The sequence below is a fragment of the Lygodium microphyllum genome, chromosome 1 (assembly GCF_053477565.2).
Source record: "Lygodium microphyllum isolate KBCC chromosome 1, Lygodium_microphyllum_v1.1.10, whole genome shotgun sequence".
In the NCBI taxonomy this organism is placed as follows: Eukaryota; Viridiplantae; Streptophyta; class Polypodiopsida; order Schizaeales; family Lygodiaceae; genus Lygodium; species Lygodium microphyllum.
Window position 1 is genome coordinate 187,637,646 of NC_141135.1, and position 21,443 is coordinate 187,659,088.

The 21,443-nt window shown below is 39.7% G+C and overlaps 1 pseudogene; it reads right to left on the bottom strand.

Annotated features, from left to right (window-relative positions):
* Positions 1-510: 510 nt before the first annotated feature.
* Positions 511-1,764, bottom strand: LOC148042086 (rRNA methyltransferase 1, mitochondrial-like; annotated as a pseudogene).
* Between the last annotated feature and the right edge of the window lie 19,679 nt (positions 1,765-21,443).

The window sequence follows — 21,443 nt, forward strand, 5'->3', positions numbered from 1 at the left end:
AAAGACTTCTCTTTGTGTTGTGTTGTAAAGTTATGCAAAGGAACTTGAGATAACTGATTAATTAACGAAGTTGCTTTTATATGCCATAACTTAATATGATAAGTAATTAGAAAACTAAAAAAAACAATTTATAAAAAGCGGATGAGCAAGATCCTTGGATGGATCCGTCCTATGGATGAGTGGTCTCGATAAGCTGGGAGCTTCTCTCAAGAGATTGAATGAAATGTTAATTAGAAAAAAATAAATAGAGCCGGGCGTTGACTTACCTAGGGTCACGTCTTAAAATCTTAATCAAAATTTATATTAGAGAAAAGGTATGACGACTATACCAAAACTCTATTATGGTTCCCTGAATCCTAACCAATTACTAGAAAAAAGTGTTGCTTTCCATGAACCAAGGGTAACTATGATCACTTCAATCGGACGGGAAGCCCTTGTGGAACACCTTTGATGGAGCTAGCTGATGTATCGAGACCTCAATTGTCAAATTAAGACCCCAAGCTTGTAAGTTGATCCTTGTGGAAATGACCGATACCTTCCGTTACAAGGTGGACTCTAGAAAACCTAGACGATAGACCCGCATCTCGCGAGTACCGGGCAAAGCCGTCTAGAATAGTTCTCCGATAAATCACTAAATGTTGCCAAGAAATCGTTAGGTAGACACGTGATATTCGGTATGTGAATCATAGCACTAATCGATAGTGTTATCTCACATATTTGAGTAGACAATACATAGCTTTCATGTACCACCAACCTGCGTGGAATCACCCAAGCCAAGGAAGAAGGGTTTATTAGCAGGTTGAGTATTCACCAGCTCATGCAGTAAAATACCAGCTGCCACACTTACATTTAGACTCTCAACAGCTACAAAATCTTCTCCTTCCCCTTTTAGATCACCTGTGAAGAGACCCTCCATCTCCTCATTCTCATAGTTCTCTGCATCATGTAAATCATTCTCAACATCCTTTTTTAGTGCTACATGTGGAACAGCTGCTTCAACATCAACAGGGCCTTGGTCTTCTGCAACCTTTGAGTGTTCTTTGAAAGCTATGCCAGGGATGCTTACCAAATGCTCACAGGCTCTTTTTACATTGGTCCTAAGACCCTTGCCCTCCCCACCGAGAACAAGGTCAGTAGGCACCCCACGTGGCAAACGGGTATAGTGCCGTTCCCAGCAAGCACAGTACCCACAGCCCTCCATCCATTATCTATTTGACCTCTCCAGGAACTTTACCATGTTTCGACATGATCAGATTTCCATTACTTCCAGTGCACCTGCACTGGCCCTGCTAACAACAGCACTCAAAGGAGCAGAGTTTTTCGCACAGCCAACCAGCCCTAATGCCCTCAAAAAGTAAGCCGATCGCAATATGGCACCAAAGTTTTGTGGATCAGTCACTTCGTCTAAGGCACGACCCAGACAGGAACCTTGCCGCTATCCTCTTCAGGCATCTCAAGCTCACTTGTGTGAACCAACTCAACTGACAAAGCATCCAAAACAAGGCCCTGGTGAGGCCTGTTGTCTGCAAGCATGTTAAGATCATGCTTGGAAATCTCCTTCACAGGTAGACGTCGAACACTTGCACACTTCAAGATCCACTCCAAAGCTTTCTTGTCCTTCTTACTGGCATTGCTTCTATCCATGGATATAATCTCCTGCACATACAAGCAAAAGAGCTCTCAGCAAGAGATCTGCAGAGCTCCATAGACAGGACCAACTCCATAAACAACCTCCTGTTTGAACTTGGGTATTATGACAGCAAAATATCATATGACGCCAAGAAAACTAGCTCCCGGCACTCGTGAGAAGGAGCCATGATGCTGTCATCTTCTTCCTCTTCTTGTAGCATGATTTATGGCCTTCATGTCTTTGTGCTGTGTTCCCTTTCCGGCCATAAGCTGAGCTCAAAGCCGGCATGATTTAGCCCAAACATGTATTATTCAATGCCCCATCCAATGTCAAACATGGTGCTGGCCATTAAAGTCAATGTGGAGTTTACTTTTGTTTTTTGTTTTGTCTAAAAAGAGCCATAAAAATATGGTACTGGCCATGGGGCGTATTGTGAACTGGTGATGCCAGGTAGGAGAGTAGCTTGGTTTCAAAAAAAATCTCATACGCTAAATCCAGCTCTTACTGATGAACCATCATCATGAACTTCAACAATCGGAGAGATAAAGCCACCTCCTATCCTATCTTTATACAAATTTCTTATCCAGTCGACGCCCAGCTATTCTAGTTCATTACAATCAACACGAGCACTCAGCATCTTCCCTGCTGAGCAGTCCCTCAGCATCTTCATTGCGCATCTCTGTATGCATTCTCATTCAAAAATCAAGTGCCCATTTTCCTCACCAATATCACCAAACGGCTAAGCCAGCAAGTGTCCCTCTTTCCTCCTTCGATCATTCTGATTTAAGGTGATACTCTTCAATATTTCCAAACTGTCCTGGAATGAAATAAGGTCTGCTGTGTTTTTGCAATCTGAACAATATTGGGAGTTGTTGAAGCATTGGAAACTTTTGACCGTCCCCCATGCAAAATATCTTATCAGTCGCAATTATCGGACAAAAAGGAGTAAAATTCAGCTGCTTTTGATCACCGTCTCCACAATCAAACAAATACATTGCCCCATCCAATGCCAAACATGTACTATTCCTTTTCAATAATGAATAACGAAGTGCCTAAAAGACGAATTGCATTCTGTGTTCCCTTTCTGGCCATAAGCTGAGCTCTTGAGGATTATATCTCTTGTCTCCAACATATCTTGGATGAGGAAAGGCTTTAACCCTGCCACTTCTTTGTTCACCCCTCTCATTGTAATGCCGTTTGCGTTCACCTTTCACATTAGTATGTCTGTCACTGTAACTAGTCTTTCTGTCAATGGCCCTGCCCTTTGTCCCATAAGACGGGCCTTTCCTGTCATCCCTATCTCTAGAGAGACCATGTCTCTCAAGTGAAGGCAAACTTCTTTCACGCGTTCTTCCATAGCCAGACGCATGAGGAGCCTCAGTCTCTTCTTCCTCCGAATCAGGTTTCTCATTACTAGCCTGCTGGGGTTTCTGGCCCCGTCCCCCCAGACGAGAGGAACAATTCGCTGCCCTCAACCCAGGAGGATGTGCTGCTCTTCCCGTTCTTCTTTGCACTAACGAGGCTCTCAGCGACCGGAAGTGCCGCGTGCGCCCGGGCGGCGAAGGACCTGCGGGGCGGCGAAGCTGCAGCGGGGCGAACGAAGAACAGGGGGTGCCGGAAAGAACAGGCTGCCGCTCGAGCGGGCTTGAAGAGGCGCACAGTCTGCGAGAGACGAAAGGCCGACGCCATGGCGGCCCCCTGCAATGCTGCAGCAGCTCATCTTGATATCATTGTCCGTCGGAGCTAGCTAGTGAGGGATGTCCAATAATCCAATCTATTCATCGGGAGGTTTTAGGAGAGAATTTACTCTGATCCATAAGCACACAACCTTGGTCTCCGAAAGAGGTCGTTGCCAAATGAATGACAAGGATCATAAGGCCCAAGGTGGCAAGGGTATATGTATGTGTGCATAGATAGATACAAGTGTGTGCACACACCCATGTGCATATGTGTACTTGTGCGCATGTGTGTGCTTTATGTGTACATGTGCATGCATGTATGTCTGTACATGCACATACATGTGTGCCATGCGTCTATTGTTCATTGAAATAATGTTATACATCCATCAAAATACCAATAGTGTTATTTTAAAATTCAAATCCTTAACTTTTAGCCACACATGCCCACACCATTCACAACTCTTTCTCTCTCTCTCTCTCTCTCTCTCTCTCTCTCTCTTTGTCAACACATAGAGCGCAATTCATCTTCATATTCACCTCTACATACCACCACTCTAGTTAGCCATGATCCATGGTGACTAATTGGCACTGTGCACCATGCCTTAAACAAGCTTCTCTTTGACCACATCACGATATTCATAACTACTGCTAGCAATGTGCCATGGCTCAAGCTAACACTCCAACACCATGATGCACACACCATCCCCTCCCAGCTTATGTGTCATTGAAGTACTCACCAATGGGTGCTAGAGTCAATCAATGCAAAGTTGCAAACCAAGTAGCTATGGTGCTCCTTGATCATGATATAAAATCTCTGAGATCCCTTGTCTTTCTGAAACACTTCGTTTTGTATAGTTGCCCATATGCTATGATAGCCATGAATTTATTAGATTTGACATGCATCATATGACGTGTGAGAACCTTTGTCTTTTTCTTTTTGTATGTTGCATCATGCCATCATCAAAGTATAGAGCAAACTCACTACTAGTTTACTAGAATACATCGAAGTAAATATCTTATGTAGAGGTATGATAATTTCAAGGATAGTTCTCAAAGAAATTGTAAGGTAAATTATAGCAGTTACATGTCAAGAGATCGTGAATTCTACATCAGATACATTGATAAGAATTGAGATGGCAATAGAAGAATTCATATGTAAATGTAAGGAAGGTTGCTTTATAGGACTAGAATGCTTGGCATCCCACTTATGAAGGAGAGGGGGATCAATGTAGCATTGAAAACTTGTTGCCTCCTTGTGGAATGCACCCATAATATACCCATCGATAAATAAGATATCATGTTAGATTTTCACGACTAAAATAAGAACCTTTTGTAGAAATACTAGGTTCAAGTAGTACTCAAAAATATGCAAAGAAGATAAGCCTTAAAGCATGGCTTTAAGGTGTATGTTCACTTGGCAAGGCAAGGCACTTGTATAGAAACACCCTTTCACTAGTCTATGTATCTCCCTTTTAGTGAGCTACTACTCCCTTATAGTGAGCTACACAGTGAGTGTAGTGCCAACTTGGTGTGTTTTTTTTGGAGTCGTCTCTTGTAGTCTAAGATGAAAACCACCATGGCTTTTGAGATACATCTTCATCTTCAAGTTAATAATGCTTATTTGTGTTTATGTTTTTTTTCTTTGAGACACTAATGCTTATTTTTACAAAATGTTTGGCATCAAGATCCTAGCACTAAAATAGCAAGGGCATTAACGACCCAAAACCAATATTTGCAAGTCAAATAAGAATGTAGCTTGGAATCAAAGTGTAGTAAACTGCTAAAACGTTGCTTAGTTTTTGAATATGCCAAATATTCTTAATGGTGGACTACTAAAGATATAAATGGCCATCTTGAAGTAGAGAAAGTGAAGACACACACTGTGAAATGCCAAAAAAATGGTAGAATAAGTATTGGGATGACTTGAAGCCCTTATGTATGTTAACATCATATGCATGTAATCACTCTTTAAATCTCACTATATGTGAGAAGCATTCTTGTGAAATTCGAGCATCAAACTAACTCCTGCGCAATTTGTATTTAATCAATGAGTGAGAACCTAAGTCTCATATATGCATAAGAAATCCCACCATAAATATTTCAATCTATGGCAAGCCAATTAAGTCCAATCAGACCCACAAGTCCAATAGAAGCAACTAAAAAACATAGCAAATCCATGAAGGCCTATAGGCATTATAAATAGATGAATGGACATAATGAGAGAGAGGAATATGCTTGAGGATTCTCAATTGTGAAGGTATGCATATTTGAGGTTCAAAACTAAGCACAAACTCTCATTCTTGTATGTTGAGATGTTGAGAGCCATTGCTTCTCTATCTCCTTTTCCTCCTCGCTTCCACCATAGCTTTTGAGAGAGAGACAACAAGAGTAAGAGTGATGAAAGAGAGAGCTTAGAAGAGGCTTACCCTCTCCATTCTCTCACTCTATTCTTCTCCTTCTTCCCCATGTGGAGAGTTTGAGACCATTGTCATTGCTCGAGTAACACACACACACACACACACACACACACACACACACACACACACACACACACACACACACACACACACACACACACACACACACACACACACACACACACACACACACACACACACACACACACACACACACACACACACACACACACACACACACACACACACACACACACACACACACACACACACACACACACACACACACACACACGCACGCACCCCTCTTCCTTCCATTATTCTTGCTCGTTTCTTTTTGTGATGATAGTAAATGGATTGAAAATGAAAGGCTACACTAAACAAGGGAGAGCTACAATTGAATTGTGAGTCCATCAGAGTTCCATGAAACAAATTAGAAAAAAATTGAAGAAAGGTAAGTTTTGTGCTACAATTGGCTCTAAGGTAGAAGAAAGTAAGTTTGGTGAGTTTGCTACAATTGACTCTAAGCCTTGCATTTGCTTGCTTACATTCACCAAACAACTGACTAGGAAGAGCATAATTTGTTCAAAGTAGGCTATGTGAGAGATAGCTTGAACTTAGAGAGTAGAGAGCTTTGTGCTACAATTGGCTCTAAGGTAGAAGAAAGTAAGTTTGGTGAGTTTGCTACAATTGACTCTAAGCCTTGCATTTTCTTGCTTACATTCACCAAACAATTCACTAGGAAGAGCATATTTTTTTTTCAAATCTCAAGTAAAAGTAGGCTATGTGAGAGAGAGCTTGAACTTAGAGAGTAGAGAGCTTGAAAGAATAAGCTTTCCATCTAATCCCACCATTTTGTTGAGCTCTTGTAGAGGCTAATAAGAATAGATTGGCATGTGCATATGAATAGATTGGCTTATGCACATTCTATTTCCATTTGGCATACAAATCTTACTTGAAACCATCTATCATGGCCCTTGTGTCAAATTCATGATTTTGCACTACTTGAAACCAAAAGGGCATAATGCCAACTTTCTATACAAACCTCTATCTATATTGCCTTAAGAGAAAATATGTTAACTTCATAAATTAATCCAAAACTTCATGCTTAGATGATGTATGAAGAACTTCATCACCTAAGCTTCTCATATTTTTTAAGTACACAATTCTTAACATATGTTTTGACCTTAGACATATGTGATCATCTCTTATTTTCCATAAAAAATCTCACATGCCTTTTTTTTACTTGACAAAATTGCCATCTTTAGATTATTGTTTGTGTTGTATTGAAGAAGAGGAAGATTATTTGTATGTGGTTTTTTTCAATTTAGAACTTGTACATTTGCTTAGTATGACCTTATCATTTATAGATTTTAGGTTACTTTTGCTTAGTATGACATTATCATCTATAGATTTTAGCTGACTTTTGACGAGATGTTATTGATAGGTATTTGAGTGCATTTTGTAGCCATGAATATTCCATAAACACACTTAGTTATCATGACTAGTATTATGCCAACTTTTCAATTGTTACTTTATAATAAATTATCATTCTCATAAGAGTTGCTTATATGGAGCAAGTATGGAGTAAGTATGGCTATTTATGTAGTTGAGTTTTTTTCTTTTCTTATGTATTGATAATGCATTTGCATGTGTGATTTAATTGGCTTTAATATTTATTTCCATGGTGGTGTTTTGGAAAGCTACTTGTTGAGGCAAAACCAAGACTCAAGGAATGTCCCTTAAAGAGCTTTTCCACTCTTAGAGTTGCCTATCTCTCACCTTAGTGCTCCTCATACATTCTCTCTCTCAAACAAGTAAACTAACTTCTTCTCATTCTCTCACCTTAGTGCTCCTCATACATTCTCTCTCTCAAACAAGTAAACTAACTTCTTCTCATTCTCAAGCAAGAAACCCAACAATCTCAATCTCAATAGAGATCTTACATGTTTGCCAAACCCATCGCTTCCCTCTTGCTTTCTCGTTATAGTATGTTGGTGGGATGAATGGATTTGGTGCTTGTGACCCTTGGATGGCCTTCAATGACTCCAAGTTTCCATGCTCTGTCTCCAACTCCAAGCTCCAGTGACTTCAATCTTTGATAATTTTCCCACAAGTAAGAAGAAGAGAAGAACAATATGAGAAGAGACATCCCACTTTCTTAATCAAGCCCCCTTTCTCATAGTTTCACTCTCTCACAAGCTATGATGGAAGAGAAGAATATAAAAATAAGATACAGAATGGAAACCACATGTAGCATACACAAGAATGGGATTTCTATTCATTTTTTTCAAATTATACATGTAGTGTTGTTAATCAAGACATTGTTGTTGAAGTTGTTGTTAATCCTAGTAAAGGTGATACAATGGACTTGGTATTTCCTTTCTTGAAGTTGTTGACTTGAAGCTTAGGAAGGAGTGATTGCAAGGTGTCTAATGGTGAAGAGCTTACATGTGAGGATAGAGATAAGGATCTGGAGTCCTCCACAAACCTTGATACCTCCAATTGAAAACCTCATTTGCAATCTCTCCCTAAGTGGGGAGTGCTAATTGTGTGTAGAACATATAATGTCGAATCGGGAAATCGATTGAATGCTAGGTAGTTTTACCCCCCAATGTATGTTCCACACTTGAGGACGACCTGACTACACATGCTTACATAGGCTTCTTTAGTTTTGTACCAATGATGGGTTACGTTGTGGGGCAAGGGTCTTCTCATAGTTGAAGAATAGGATGTATTGTTGATGAAGGAGGATAGGTGTTATAAAGAAGATTTTATGCAGGCCAAGATTTTACATAGAAAATGTACAACTACAAGAGTTAATATACATGCTTCATTTATGGCTCAACCACCAACCTAGTGAAGAGACAATACAATAGATATAAGGATCTGTAGAGTAAGAAAGGTGCAAAGTGACTCAAGGAGTTAGATCTAACACTAGGAAAGCCAAAGCCTCCTAGGTATATCCTTTCTTTCATGTGCCATGAGTATGTATGGGGTCAAAGAAAGGGAGTGGCAAGCTTAGCGATGGAGTTGGCTAACCAAGACCATGACACATCAATAAATTTAGGACCCCCTAGTAAGTGTGATGCAATGAACATGCGTTTAACTTTGTCTTTTTTCTTTTTCTTTAAAAAAGGTGCCATGTAACATCGCTACATTAAGCCTTAGCTTTGTTTACTTAAGAAGCACAAAGGCTAATACAAGTTACACACTTGACTCATAAAACTAAGCATAAGCACTTAAGTGCATACAAGAAATGGGAACCATGTCAAACACTTGACTCATAAAAATAAGATAAGCACTTAAGTGCCTACAGAGAAATTGGAGTTGAGTTGAAAATTTTATGGTCAACACATAATACCAGTAATTAATACCTTGTTGGAAAAGCATGATGCTGATAGTTTTTGAGGAGCAAACCTTAGGTCAATGCTTGAGAAACATTGATGAGCTGCTTGAGCTTGATGAAGAAGCATCTAGTGACTCTCCTTCAAGAAGATGAGTGAGATGTACCCACCCCAAGATTCCCACTCAAAGTGGGCAATGTCTTAGGTAGTCCCCCTAGAAGGAACTTCCCACACACCACCTCCCAAAACTCACGAAACTCCCATGATTAGGCAATCTAGTGCTCCTAGGTCTACCTTGTAGGGGGAGCACTTGGTCAGCTAACAAGAGGAACAGTGTCAAAGCAAGTAAGCACCACACTTGGTTCAAAAAGAATGAGAGAAGAGGGAGAGTGTAAGTCAACACCTCTAATCATTAGGTAAAATCTTAGCTTCGATCCCCTAAAATGGTGTTATGCTAGTTCTACGAACAAACCCTAGGAAGTCATCATATTTAGCTCTATCCTATCTAAGATGTGGGAAACCACTCGACTTATTGGGTCCACCCTATCATAGGACGTCCTTCTTGGTAGAACACCCTCTCACTTCCCTCTATAGGAGTCATTTTTAAGTTTGTTACTTAGAACTCTTAAGTGAGACACATAAGATCAACTTCCTTAATTATCCTTGTTAGAATCAATTCCTTCACATACCTATTATGCTGACACAAAAACACTACTAAAAAACCTTTTTCAAACAAGTTATCTTTATTCCAATCAAGATGTACAAAACATTTGGTCCATTAGTGCAAAACCCTACCCATTCTGGATGGGGTAGTAGAGCCCTATCATCCCATATTGGCAATTACCAAAACCACCCCTAACTAGTATGTGGGTCTTCCAAAATCCACTAGCCTCATAAGATGCCACATTCTTCATTGGCATTATGATAGTTACTAAGTAGAGCCCTACTAGTATCATCACAACCCTCAATAAAGTGGACACACCTACAGAGAGACCACTTAACAAAAGGCCTAGTCCTAACACCTTGCCAAAATTTGGTTGTTGGTGAGGAGACCCATTAGGACACTTAGGGATATCCATCCTTGCAAAAACCCATACCATTTATACAAATAATTCCATCAATAGTTGTATTGTGAAAATCATAATTGTAGATAATAATGGCTAAGCTAATGTAAACAATCTTTTAAAAGCATTGTAGTAACGGACATAGCATTTGCAATGGAAGTTGTGGCACATTATATGGCTACACCTGGAAGACAACATTGGAACACAGTGAAGGGTATCATGCAATAACTTAAAGGCATAGTAGATAAGAGCATTTGCTATGGTAGCCAAGATACATGAGTCATGGGTTACATTGACTTAGATTATGCAGGACATATAGATAATAGGAGGTCCACATCTGGGTATGTCTCTACCTATGCTGGAGGTGCTATCTCTTGGATATCTAGGGTGCAAAAATGCATGGCCTTTTCTATTACCAAGACTGAGTATATTATAGCCACTGAGGCTTGTAAGGGTGGTTAGGCAATCTGGTTGTAGATCTTACTATGACTATGTAGGACACAATGCATACAAATCTGATGAGTGCCATTTTGTTGGCTTGTAATCTAATCTTCCATGTGAAGGCAAAGCACATTGAGGTGTACTATCACTTCATCCAAAGAGGTGGAAGAGGACAAGTCCATTGAGCTTTTCTAGATCCCTATGGATCCGAATCCTATAGATTTCCTCAGTAAATGTCTCCCAATAGAACAATATACTTTCCTTAGGAGGTTGACGGGCATAGGATGAGACGATGTCTTTCCTCATCCTATTGTAACTCTATGTACATGTTATACTTTTCTCTTTTTCTTTTACTCCTCACTAAGATAATTTGCCTTTAGGTGTGGGCGGTTTTTGGGCATTAAAGGCCACGTGTGCCTAGTCACTTACATTTACTTGTATATAGTATTTGCACACCTATACATTGTAGGTGGTGAGCATCCATCACTGTCACTTTATTTTCTATTCTTTTAGTGATACTAGAATAAGGAAAGGTAGGTCACACATTGTGACTATTGGAGCTCTCACACACCACTCTCTCTCTCCTTGCTTGAAACTCCATAGCTCTTTCTCCCTTCTTGCTTCCACTCATGCTTCCACCTTCCGCTCACCTTTCATGTCTTATGAAGCTAGCTCAAGAGAGTGTTGAAGAAGGGAAATAAGACAAGGAAGCAGAACTAGAAGAATAAAAGAATCATGGATCCCTTACAATGACTTTCAAGAAGAAAAAGGGAGCTAAGAAGGCTCCTTTTGATATTTCAACATATGAATGATTGCTTTAGGACGAGTGCATTCTCTTTTGTAATTCTCTTAAGTCATGAAGCCTTTATAACTTTTACTTGTATTAGCTTTTGCTAAAATTATATTGCCTAAAAGCCCAAGTCCCCTAAACCATCCAAACCCTTGAGCCACAAGTGATTAAGCAAAGAATGCCTCTAATCATCTTGAGTAGACAATCCAATTGTCTTTGAGCTACTTAAGAGTGGACATGTTCCTAAAAATTCATGTGGTGACCAAGCTAAAAAAGATAGTCATGGACAAAGCTGTGTATGATCATGAGTTTGAAGGGGGGGTGTTAAAATCACAAATACATTATTTGTATTTGGGGAATTGCACAAGGTCACACTATGTAGGTTGATTGATTGGCCCTATGCTTTGTATGCATCAATAAAGGGAGAGTCTCCCTACACCTATTGCACTATGTGAATCCACCTTTATTCACCTATAAACCACTAGTATAAATGTACCTACCAAAAGCACTATTCTAAACCAATAACATAAATCACTTGTATGTAAGCCTATATAAAGGAAATTAACCACATATTTAGGGTTTTGGAAATTTTCATAAAGTTTGAAAATTCCTAATGTGATTAATATTTGGACACATGGTCAAATCCTATCCCCCTTACTTGAAGGTGAAATTTTCCCTAGATACTATATAAGTGATCCCCCCAAGTCCCACTCTCAAATATGGGGTTACGATTTAGCCACTTGGTCAAATCTCTACTCCTTATTTGAAAGTGAAACTTGGGAGATTCCCAAATTCTTTAATATGGTACTACTTAGTCTTCATGAATAAATAAATTCTTTTCATTGTACTTGTACTCTAATTCTCTTGTACTTGTGAGCTTTTCTCTCCCTCTCATTTCTCTTTCAAATATATCAACACCCAATGCCCATCAATTCTTTGCAATGTACAAACTTTTTGAAGGGCAAACTCTTGGCGAGAAAGTCTGTAGGGCAAACTTTGACAAGTCCACTCACTTGTCCTCAAGTAGATACACAAATTCTACAATGCAACCTAATAGTGGATTTGGGTAATATATCAAGCTCTAGCCAAACATTTTATGTCTGCTAGTTTTCCATCTATGCCTCTTATGGGCCTCAACTACTTCTAAACAAGGACATCTTGGATCTGCTCCTTTCACAAATTGAAATTAGTACCGTCAAACTTCCTAATTTTATGCCATTCCTTATTCATTGTAGATTATGAGACCATTTGTGCAAAAAAATATCTAACTACCAAGTAATAGAAACCAAAAAATCAACAAACTACACTATGAAACTAGCAAACTTTCTACAACACCTTCTCAACATAACCAGAACTGAGAGAAGACAGAAAACAAACTATTATTGGCTAGCAATAATGCCTATATCATTGTCCAAACATTATGAAACTCATTACATATAGTGTCAAGAGACCAAAAATGGGCCCACCGACACTGGCTCTAGGACTCTAGCCAGGGCTTCCTATGCTCACCAAGCCACCCTTACGGACTCCTAGCCAGGAGTGTCTGGAGGTTATACACTACTCTAAATAAATCATGTGTTTGTATTGATGTGTAGTCCAACTATTTTTCCATCCCAACTCCAACAGAGGGAGTATCCAAACATTTAGATGGCTAGCATCTCACATCACAAACACAAAGAGCTTCTCCCCAGCACAGAGTGTTGTGGCTTACGACTCTGCTATACCTCGAGGATTGGCCTCAAGATGTGCCATCTAAGCATAAAACACAAGCATAACATTTTCTACTCTTTTGATAAAGCATTCCAGGAGATAATTTTGTTTTCTCACATAAGAGTCCCTTAAGAATATCATTATATCCTAAAAGTTGAGAATCCTCACACGCTCTCATTGTTGGTCAATATTTTTAACAACCAACTTAATACATCCATGAGACTTCCTCTTTCTTGATACCATCTATAAGAATGCAAATGCAAGGTATAATGCCATATAATGCTTAAACAAATTATCCACAAATTAGCCAACATGTAGTGTATAAAACATTCTTTCACTTATTTGTTGGCCAAACCAAAAGGCTTCAAGAAGTTCATAATGACCAAACTGAGTTCTAAATGCAATCTTAAAAAGTGTTGTGTTGCTTAGAAACGACATCGGACTAATCCGTGCTATTGTCCCTTTAAAAATATTGAACGCATCCTATATGCTTCATTTCAATGCACAAGCACTTATATTTATATGTAAAATTCTTAACATTTCTACTTCTTTATGTGTTCATTTATTATGTAGGGCGTTTCCAATGTTTCATGATATTTTTTCATAAAAATTGCCCTCTAAACAATCACTTTAATACACAAATAGATGTAGACTGAGGCCACAACATCGCGTTCTATAGCCATTATATACTCACATACCTTCTCTTAATTTTCAATAATTTTTATCATCCTTAAACTAAATTTTTCTATCAAAAATCTATTTTTACCATTTTTATCACTTATTTTAATATTAATTTTTGGTTTTTTATATTTCAAATCCATGAAGTTTATGTGAATTATGATTCAGTATTACATTCATTATAACTCCATAGGAGCACCATTTGAACCATAAAAATTCATGAAATTATCATTTTTCTATTAAATCTTGCATTGCGAATTTTATGGTTTTGATTTTCATTTCTTGAACTGCTGCAAATTACTTATTATTCTATGATTTCAAACATATTCAATCATTTCCAATCATTTTCTATGATAAGAACGAAAGATTCATTATAAAATTTAATAAAAGATCGCTTACATTATAATTTGCATATGCACCTGTCATATTTTGAAAATAGGAAGCCGTTGACACTCGTTTATGGCCACTGAAATCTTCTTCGCACTTTCTTAAGCCATCCCTCACATCTCGTCATGAACCGACATCCAATCCCCCTCATCCTCTCAACCCATATGAACTACATTTATGGCAAGAGAGAAAGACTGAATTTCTATCTTTTCATTCAATGCTTAAAATTGCACGCAATCTTGAACCATTAGGAGCGAAAAGTTTGAGAAATCCATGGCCAGGAGCATGAAGCGTGATTTGATCTTATCATGAGAACCCATTTTTTAAGGATTTGAGGGGTCACTGAAAAAATGGCATCCTCTCCCCTCCCCCCCCCCCAACCCGCCTCCCCCCCTCCTCCCCACGGGTCATGTTTTTTGAGTTTTAGGCTATTCTTAATCTACATTAACCAATTAAACCTCAAAAAATCGATTCAACCCTTTGCATTCACACTATAGGAAAGTGGTTTCAGTCTAAAGGAAGGGGCAAATGACCTCAAATTCACAATAATCTGACTAAATGGGCGGCTTTTTGGCATCAAAATCTATTGCCTTGGCCTTCATCGCTCACTTTTCACATTTTGGATCCAGTAGCTACTTCATAATGCCAAACCTTGCAGCCATTAAATGGGGGGGGGGGGGGGGGGTTCAAACAGACTCCGATTGACAAACATACACTTGCATTGGATTCCTTGCGTCGAAATGCATCTAGAAAAACTCCAACTCCTTGTTCGTAATTGTTCCATTTTTTGCCAAAAATGCCTCTTTTATGACTCTCATGCCACTTTTGCACTTTTAATTTAGCTCTAAAATTCAACTCTCATTAGCAACCATTGGATAGGGAGACCCAACCTGTCAAACTCACAGACTAATCTGCACAAATGTAAACCATAAAGAGTATTAACCTGCTTCAAATAAAAATACACAATAGAGCACAAACACATCTCTCACCCTATTACCCTAACTAAATCAAGGCTTCATATGAAGTCTATGAGGGATTGGCCCAACATAGTCTGATAGAGATCCGGAGCTAATCATTAACCAACTGCTCCAAAATGGCTAAAAGGAGCTATCAAAGAAGTCATCATAAAGTGTTATTCTATCCTACCTACCTGACATGGGACAACTAGACTAGAAACCCCTACTAGGTGAGGACTCATGTAGCCTAGTCTATTGATAATCATATATTTTTTTATTTTATCACATTCTTTTTTTTGCAATATTTTATACTCAAGCGTGTAAAAAGGAGGGAGTTGAGTGTATTGTGACCCAAGGAGAATAGGGCATCAGCCTCGGGTCCTGTCTTGGTACCCAAGAACCTACCAAGCTCTCACAAAGAGCTAAATCATTTTTCTTCTGCTCCTTTTATTTTTGCTCCTCCAATCATCCTTATTTATTTTTTCGATTGAATGCCACCCCCCCTGGAGGAAGACAAGGGCATCAGCAGGTCAGACTTGTTCTTAGGAATCTACAAAGCCTTGGCAATGCGATAATCATTTGCCCTTGGAATTTTTCTTCATTTATTTTTTTATTTTAGGGGTTAGAACCCCTTGTTACACACCTTTGTATCTTATATATTTCAATTATATTCATTGTTTCTTCTCTCTTTATTTGGTAGGTTTCCCAGCTACCTCACACTAGCAAGGATTCCTAGAGACAGTTTCTAATCAAAAAGACATGATCACTAGGGCTACCCTCAAAAACAGTTCTTAGAGTGCTCAATAATGTCTTTATAGGAGGCAGACAACTACTCAAACCTCCCCAAACACAACTAACCTAACCCTAGACCTTCATGCCTTGAATGCTAGTCCCTATAAAATAAAAATTTCCCACATACATATACACTTATAACATGAAGGGAAAGAACTCTAAAAGGAAGGATATTACCTAGACTTGGCTACAATAAGCTTCTATGTAGCAAGAGGCTCCCTGCTCCGCCGAATTTGTTTAGTGTATCACTAAAACAAAAAACCATTAACCACGCCCACACTAAACAAAAAAATGGACGTCTTGGCCTAACAAAATCAACAAGAACAAAGGGCCCTCTTGGCCTAATAAAATATAACCATAAAGCACACCATTCAGCAATCTACTATTGAAAGCAAATCCTCGGTCCCCACATAAACCTTATTGAAGCACAAAACTAGACCAAGGGGAATGGGCCACTCAGGTCTTACAGTAAATGCATCAAATTATTAGCTAACCCCTTGCATAAATGGTAAGAGGTGTACAATGTATATGTCGTTGAATGATTTGATGTGTTTATGAGAGAATAGGAAGATGGTCAATCGCTACCTAGCTCATAACCCATACTAACCATCGACGAACAAAAAAAGACATGTCAACAAAGCAGTCCCCACAGTAGCCCTGACCTAACATCAAGAGGCAATTGTAAAAGCCCCTCAAGACCATCGTTAAGAAATACATCTTCAACAAAGGCATAATTAGCTAGGGAGTCTACAAAGCAATTCCACTCGCGAAGAATTAGCTTGTAAGTCATTGCCTCAAATGTCTCAATGGTGTCCAAGTTTGCACAATGGTGCATCCTTAGAATGAGATCCCTCACACTAGAGGTCCCATTCAATTGGTTGATCACTAATTGCAAGCTTCCTTTCACCAATAACCGATAAATACGACCACGTTTGGCCAGATTCAGTTGGCTAAATTCAGTCCCATAAGCAAGGTCTTATATTCCACCATGTTATTTGTAAAAGCAATGTCTAGATACACTCCCATTTTTAAAAGTACTTGACAGTGGGGATCTTTTATGACAACCCCTACACTCACATGCTTAGCAAGTCCTCGAAAAGCTCCATCAAAATATAATGTGTAAACCAAGGCTTCATTGATGTAACATACCATGGCAATCAACCTATTGGTGCTTATGATAGTCAAAGTCTAACTGAGGGAGGAATGTAAAACATGTAAAATCTCTCCTTCCTCACCAAACTCAATAGGGATGCTAGTAAGAACCCTATGACAGTGATGGCAATAGACTCAAATATCCCATGTGAAAGATTTGTCTTGCCACTCTGTGATGTGATAACCCTTACTCCACCAAATCACTTTGCCTTGGTAGTACTAACATTGCTCTAAATGTGGATGCTCAAGATAAGGAATAGCTTTTCCCATCCAATAGTCTTGGTACCCTCTTCAAGTTTAAGCCGGATCCTAAAGTACATGCAAAGGCACCAAGTCCAACGTCAACCCCTATACATAATAGGGCTTTAATTTATTGAAGTTTACTTTAGTTTTGAACTCTACCCCTTGAAAATCCACTAAAAGGGCTATAAATCCATTCTTTTCTATACGAACAATCTTATAAGGACCATCCCATTTGGGTTCCAACTTGCCTAGGAATACCTCAAGATGTGCATCATAATATAGGGGCAATTGACCATTAGCAAATTTATACTTCTTCACACGAAGATCATGAAGCATTTTCATCCGCTTCTTCCCTACTTCTTGATATAACAAGGCTTGCAACTGAATCTCGTCAAGATGTGCAAGGAAAGTGAACCTTTCTTGCAATGCTTTCTCTTCTCCCAAAGAATGGTTTAGAGCAAACCTTATTGTAGGTAGCTTAATCTTCAAAGGTAAAACACACCCTTCTCCATATACTAATTTAAAAGGGGTGTGACCTGTAGCTCTTTTGAATGTCATATTATAAGTTCAAATAGCCACATACAACTTTTTATCCCAATCATTGCTTTCCTTCGGATACAATCTTGGATAAAATCCCCACAAGCTGCTTATTAGTACTCTCTACTTGCCCATTTGCTCGGAGGTTATAAGGTGTAGTCTTATTATGTTTAATCTTCAGAGCTTTTGTCAAAGTCTTAATCACTTTATTCAAAAAATGTGTCCCACAGTTAGACATAGGCTCCTTAGGTGGACCAAAATGGCAAACAATCTGCCTTCATGAAATAGTATCACACCATAATTATATAATGTTTTCATGTAGTTGATAAATGATGCATAGGTCCAATGAAATCAATGCTCCAATTCTCAAATGGTAGTATAGCCATGATAGGATTCAGTGGGCACTTTTTATTCTCCCTATTGTCATGTCTTTGGCATGTATCACATCTCTTGACATATACAAATGCATCTTGGAAAATGGACATCCACCAATATCTGGCTCTCAAAGCTTTTTGTACAATCAATTGTCCACCAAAGTGCCCTCCACAAGTGGAGTCATAATACTCTTCCAAGATAAAAAAAACCTCATTGGGCATTACATATCAGCGATAAATATCATTGACCCCTTGCTGATATAGTGTTCCTACAATCAAGGCAAATTTCAAGGCTTGCTACATGATTTTCTCTTTTTAGCCTTCAAAAAAGTGGTGCAAGCTCTCCTATGGGGATAGATAGTGTGTTACGACAGCATAGCAGGATGGAATGGAGGCCCTATTGATTTTGAATAGACTCTTGAGGTCACTACCTTCAACCAAGACTTCCTTCGGATTTCCAAAATCCACAAAACATTCAATGATACCCTGCAACTTCAGTGGCTTACTCCTAATTTCATAGTCAAACTCTTGCAAAGTGATCAGCCACTTCACTAGGTGGTCAGGCAGCTGGAACTTATTCAACAATAGCCTCAATCTCTTTGCCTTTGTGTTAACACTTAGATGAACAAGGTGGAGAATCCAAAAAATCTAAAGTAGAAGACAAGGCCAAGGCAAAAGTGAAACGGAAGATGAAGGTGTGCCAAGAAGAATCTGGAAACACAAGAAGTACAGAAAAGTCCTAAATCAAGGAGAAAGGCGCACAAGAAAAAGTGCAAGTCAATACTTTTGTAAAAGAGCACAAGGCGCATCGTGATTTATTTTAAGAGCATCGGGCTCTCACCCGTGCAATTTGTAAAGGTAGATGGGCGGTAGGAAGGGAGCTAGAAAGACAATGGGAAAAAGGACCTAGGCCATGACCGGCCATGTAAAAAAGGGGATAAGGAGCTAGAAAGACAATGGGAAAAAGGACCTAGGCCATGACCGGCCATGTAAAAAAGGGGATAAGGGGATGATCGCCCAAAAGGGATTTAGGGTTTTGTATATAAAGTCGAAAAGTGAATGAGAAGCTCATTCTTGTGTGTGGCCAAAAGTAGCTCTTCTTCTTCTTCTTCTTCTTCTTCTTATTCTTCTTCTTCTTCTTTCTTGCTTGCTTGCTTGTGCTTGTGCTTGAGAGAGGAAGTGTGAGAGTAGGAGGGAGTGAGTGTGTGAGGGCGAGGGACCATGGTGGAGAAGCTCTCCATCTTCTCCTATCTTCTTCTCTTCTCTTCTCTTGCTCGCATTAATGGAGCTTGAAGCATGGAGCTTGAGGATGGAGCTTGCTTGAAGCTTGCACTTGGATCGTGGAGCTACTGGAGTGCTTGGGAGAGGAGGCAACTCGATCGCATGGAGGTAAGCTCACTACAATCGTAGAGATGGATAGCGTGTCAGCTATGTGAGAGGTAGCCATTAGTGCTCGACTTGGAATGTCGTAGAGATGGATAGCGTGTCGGCTATGTGAGAGGTAGCCATTAGTGCTCGACTTGGAACGCTTGAACAATAAGCGGTCCGTGGGTCTTAGCGGTCCTCTACATTTTGGTTCCATTGATGGGACCAACGGATTCAAGCCTTGAGTGCTTGTGTGCTTCAAATCGAGCATTAAAGTAGGGTTTTCCCTGAACCGGTGCTTGAGGTGGATAGTAGGAAGCGAGGGAGTTTGAAGAGGTATTCGATCTCCTTAGCAAGTAGGTTTTTGGTTTTCTGGATTTGGAAAAGGAGGTTGGAGTAGTGTATGTGTTTTATTTGTGATTTTTGTTTACATTTAGGTAGGATAGGAGCAAAACAATGTGAGCAACAGTAAGGTTTTTGATGCTGTATAACAGGCTGAAACAAGGAAAAGAATGGCAAAAAATAAAATCTGGGGTTAAATGCTGGTAAGAGGAGCAAGGTTAAGGTGAATGCAGACCTGGGTAGGGCAATAAGAGGTCAAGAGTGGCAAGGAAGACCTCACTTTGCATTTGAGAGATTAAGGAGAGCTTGAGAGAGAGAGTTAGAGAGATCTGCTGATCACAGAGGAGATTATGTGCTTTGATTCTGGTGTTTTTGACTGATCCAAGTACGTAAGGATCTTCTTTATATGCCATCTATGTGATCTGGAAGGTATGATAAGAGGCCGTAACGAGTGCTAGGAGAAATTGACCAAAAATCATTGCGTTGCACCATTGATTTCGCAATCTAGACCACTGTGTCCTAGTCCACGGCTCCCACAATCAGGCAGTTGGGACCGTTCGATTGTGAGAGTCAGAACATACCTTTTGGTTCGATCGGACCAACTATCCGATCGGACATGTCTAGTCAGACCACCCATCAATCAAACCACGTGATCCGATTGGACCAAAACCCCTTGTCCAATTGAACACCCACTTTGATCGGACAACCTTTCCAATTGGACACCCATTCTAGTCGGACATGCACGGTCAGACGTGGACTAGCAATTAGACCATCTTAGGAATCAGACCAAGTTGTTCGATCGGACCACTCATCAGAGTTGGACCAACCTAATCGGACCACCCAGAATCGGATGTTCAATTTGATAATCAGACCTCTGAGAATCGGAAAAAAGACTGTCAAAATCGGACAAGTGAATAGAATATAGATTTGACACATCTAAGCCCTGAAATTGACCCAGAGACCATATAGAGCCGAAAGCACATCATAGATCTATTAGCGAGCTAAAATTTAGAGCAATTAGTTCAAAACATAGTTACAAACGATCCTTCAAATCGTGCATGGTGTAACATAACGACTGTGGGGGCCAGGGGGGACTAGCCCCCCAAACCCCCGTAGAGGGGGCTCTGTCCCCTCCGCATCTCCCCAAGTAGGCTAGAGAGAAAACGTGCGTCGTGACAAGTTCTCCAAATTAGACCTAGTATAGTAATGGCTTTGCACAAGCATAGATTCTCACTTGCAAAACAACAACGAAAAGCACATACCCAAACAAAGATAAATAGAGACCCTAGAACCTCAATGGGCCAATTTAGCCAACAAGGGCAAAAAGGCCACACCAGAAAGACGTATAGATTGCATTTGGATTGCATATAGTCAAAGCGAAATGCAACAACATCAAGCTACAACTGTGAGGATGACTAGACATGACAGTCCTAATGATAGATGCACCTTGAACGGCACTGCACAGATGACCCAAGACATTAGTAGATGTTAACCGTCAAACAAACAAGGTGGAAAACCCAAAAAATCTAAAGCAGAAGA